Source organism: Malus domestica, chromosome 04 (assembly GCF_042453785.1).
Source record: "Malus domestica chromosome 04, GDT2T_hap1".
Lineage (NCBI taxonomy): Eukaryota > Viridiplantae > Streptophyta > Magnoliopsida > Rosales > Rosaceae > Malus > Malus domestica.
In genome coordinates, this window is record NC_091664.1 from 4,728,600 (window position 1) to 4,732,963 (window position 4,364).

A 4,364-nucleotide genomic window follows, 5' to 3' on the forward strand; every position below is an offset into this window, starting at 1 on the left:
GGTAGCAAAAGGATACACTCAAAAATATGGAATCGACTACACAGATACATTTGCACCTGTAGCCAAGATCAACACAGTTCGTGTTTTGTTGTCCTTGGCTGCAAATCTTAATTGGCCTTTACAACAGTTCGATGTGAAGAATGCCTTCTTGCATGGAGACTTGACAGAAGAAATTTATATGGATCTTCCACCGGGATGTAATGCTCCAGATAAATACAAAAGAAAAGTGTGCAGATTGAAGAAATCCTTGTATGGCTTGAAGCAGTCCCCTCGAGCATGGTTTGGAAGATTCACAAAATCTATAAGAGCATTTGGTTACAGACAAAGTAACTCTGATCATACTTTGTTCCTGAAAAGACAGAATGGGAAGCTTACTGCACTTATTGTGTATGTAGACGATATGGTGGTAACAGGTAATGATCCGGAAGAACGTGCGGCCTTGCAAAGATACCTATCTACAGAATTTGAAATGAAGGACCTTGGATCCCTGAAATATTTTTTAGGGATTGAGGTGTCGAGAAGCAGTTCTGGAATTTTCTTGTCTCAGAGAAAGTATATTATTGATTTGTTGCACGAAACTGGCATGTCAGCTTGTCAGCCAGTAGCTACACCATTAGAAGAAGGATTGAAGCTTAGTGTTGATCCTAATCAAGTACCAATTGACAAAGGAAGATACCAAAGGTTAGTAGGCCGTTTGATGTATTTGGCACACACAAGACCGGACCTTGCTTATGCCTTGAGTGTAGTGAGTCAATACATGCATGATCCTGGAGAACAACATATGAATGCCGTGACGAGAATATTGCGATATTTGAAGGGAAGTCCGGGCAAAGGAATTTTGTTTAAGAGGAATAATCACTTTAGTGTTGAAGGTTATACTGATGCAGACTGGGCAGGTTCCATTGATGATAGACGCTCAACATCAGGTTACTTTACGTTTGTTGGGGGTAACTTGGTTACATGGAGAAGTAAGAAACAGAATGTGGTTGCCCGTTCCAGTGTAGAAGTAGAATACAGAGGTATGGCTTTGGGGATTTGTGAAATTTTATGGCTTAAGCTTCTGTTAAGCGATTTGGGTATACAACATGATCAGCCCATGAAATTATTTTGTGATAATAAAGCTGCTCGTGACATTGCACATAATCCGGTACAACATGATAGAACAAAGCATGTTGAAGTTGATAGGTTCTTCATCAAAGAAAAATTGGAAGGGAAAATAATTGAAGTACCAGCGATAAGAACAGAAGATCAGTTGGCAGATATCCTCACAAAAGCTGTTTCAAGTCACAAGTTTTCAAGTTTCTTACACAAGTTGGGCATGAGCGACATATATGCACCAACTTGAGGGGGAGTGTTGACTTTTGTATTTTAGGTAGGATCCCTAATTGATATGTAATCCCATGTAATCACTTGTAATTAGTTTTTCTTTCCTTTTATGTTAGGGTTGTACACCTATAAGTTCCTCTTATTGAGAAGAATTTATCATCATTCAAAGCATTCTCTTCTTAAATTAGGGGGTTGCACTGTGTTCATTTTTGTGTTTCTTCATAGTTGGCTGCTTTTTGCTTCTCAGGAAACTGAATTCAGGTTCCTTTTTCACTTCACATCATTTGAATATCCCTGTGTTGCATGGTTGTTTTTCCATTTCTTGGTTGCTTTTGTATTTTTGTAATTCACTTTTTAATTTGATTCTTGACATGTAGATCAAACACAAGCATACAGATCAAAGCATGCATTCACAAGGCAGGCACCAAAGAGATCATTACTGAGGTATTTGTCTATCCATTCTTAATTTTGTTAGGTGCTAGACAAAGCAGGCGCCAGGTGAAATAACCCCCTGTTTGTAATTTTGTTGAATGATTAGTATATTTGTTCCAAACCCCATTTCAATTGTATTTGTATTTCTGTCCATTTATGGATGATTGGTGTAGCTGCTATGATTGTCAGATTGTATATGTTGGTTATTGGTTGACTGAATAAGCTCACCGAGCAAAGAATCTAGATGCTATTTCAGTGTATATGAAGACGGAGTGTGGCTGTGAAATATATGATTACATTGATCAGGGATGGTGAGTATGACAGAGTCCGAGCAAAGTTTCTTGGTGACGCAGTGTAGATGCTATGCTTTTAATTTAGTGATTTTTTTCCAGCAAGAGTTTCGTGAGTTTTTTGTTCAATTACTCTCTCCTCATTTGATTTGTTAGATGTACAAGAGTTAAAACCTTCTTCGCAGAAACTTCACGTCCTCCCTCGACAATTTCAATATAAATATATGTGTGTGTGTGGAGATGTCTCTGTGTGAATATATGTCTGTATATATAGGTGTATGCTTAGTCCCTGAGTTCATGTGTGTGAATTTTTATTCATGTGCTGAATTGTGGCTTTTCTCTAAATTGAAGAACTAAAAATGGCAAGCAAACTAAAAAGCAATTGGATTATGAAATGGGTATTTTGGTTTCTCATCATTTCTTTGGTTTTCTCTGCTTCGTTTATTTCATGCTTGCGTGTTCTTTTGTGTGCCTCATGTCTTTCTCTACAAGAAGTTTGTTGGTGTTCTTAACTAAGAGATATAATTTCAGGGATTATGTTTTTAAATTCATACAAAATATTTCTTGAGGATAAATGGGTTTGTCGGGACCTGTTTTCACTACAAATAGGATGCATCTTTTTTTATAAAAGAAGAGAATGGTGAATTGCTAAAATTTCATTCTTCATCTTGATTTCTTTCATGATGCTTTTTCTTTCATTTTATTTGATTCTTCCATTAGCTTTTTGCTAATTGCTACCAGAAAATTTGAAATTGAATAACAATTACATGCCAAATGGACTTTAGAGATCAAGTATGGAGTGGACTGAGAGGAGGGGTCGTCATTTTCTCTCAGGTCTCTCTCGACAAGGTTTCCAAATGGTTTTCCCTTATTTTTTGTACTTGTTTTTGTTTTTTCCTAGTTTAATGAGATGTAATTAAATGGTTAATTTACCATACTAATGAATGAACTCTTTTGAATTTTTAGTAGTAAACTAACAAGTAGTGCCTGCGCGATGCTGCGAGCTTGAAAATTGTTTGAAACGTTGTGTTCAAAAGATGTAGATATGATGGTTTAAAGCATTAACACTGTTTATAACAAAGATTCAAAAAATTTTGCAGCCTAAAGATTTAGCTGGTGCAATGTATGTTTAAAAGAGTGGAATTGTTGTTTGTCTGTATGCAAAATATACCATGGTCATCCATTTTGTTGCAGCAGTTATACATAATTTTCCAGCAGCAGCAACATTTGCACACAAAAGGCTATCAAATCTGTGAACATCTGCAGGCAGAAAATATTGGACAAGGATTGTCTGCCCTCCTACTTCATTTGCCCTCCTGTTTGTATGATCACGGTTAAGCCACGTCAACATTTTATATTACTATTTATTTTTGTCTTATTATCTCTATAAAAAAAAAATATAAAATGTTGACGTAGCTTAACCGTGACCACACAAAACAGGAGGGCACCGAAAGTGGAAGGGTAGACAATCCTTGTCTGAAAATATTACACCCATCTATTGTATTCTAGGAGTTCTATGTAATTTTCGGTGAGCAGTAACGCTTAGAAAACATTACAAAGCGGTGGTGTATGTACATGCAAAATATACTAGAGTGTTTATCACCGAGGACTATTTACATCCCAAAAAAATATTAGAAGCATTGTCTGATGCAGATTAGGTAAAGCTGGAATTTTTCTCACCCTGAGTGGCTAGAGTTATGGTGGAATATATTTCACGATGGGGAAACCAACCTAAACAAAAGGAAGATTGGGAAACATTTAGGTAGGCAGTAAATTTATGCTTCAATAAATTTAGATCATAACAAAAAGTGATGGTAGAGTATTGGCACCTATCGGTTTTTTAGAGGAGTCAAATCTGCCTTTGGAGGAGTGGGAAATGAATTTTTTATTTTTTTTAAACAACTTGATGGGAATTTGATCAAAGTCTTTTTCACTCGGTCCTTCTTCTACATCACTGTTTCAAATAGATGACAAATGTTAGAAAAAATGAATAGATAATAGTTTAAAACATGTACAAAGGAATGATAGCAAACAAACATTTGTTCATCACCAATAAAAAGAGGTCTTCTCACCGACTCTCTTTTTTGGTTGTGTGATTCTGCAGTTGTATCTGGTGTTGACATATAAGATGAAACCGTAGTTGAGGATACAGTAATTTCCCTTAACAATGTCTGTGGAGTTCTTGGCTCAATATTTGTATCATGAGAGACAATGTAAATGAGGATCACTTGAATTAAGTGTTTCTTCTATTGCCAAAACGCAGGTAATTTTTTTTTTTTTTTTTTTTTTTTTTTGGTCCTATCAATATGAGAAACT

At 36.0% G+C, this 4,364-nt stretch overlaps 1 long non-coding RNA gene across 1 annotated transcript; it reads left to right on the forward strand.

The window, feature by feature from the left end:
- The first annotated feature begins 1,506 nt into the window (after nt 1-1,506).
- Nucleotides 1,507-2,155, forward strand: LOC139195238 (uncharacterized). The gene is made up of 2 exons (XR_011579910.1): nt 1,507-1,587; nt 1,704-2,155. It is a non-coding gene; the product is annotated as an uncharacterized lncRNA (long non-coding RNA).
- Nucleotides 2,156-4,364: the final 2,209 nt, after the last annotated feature.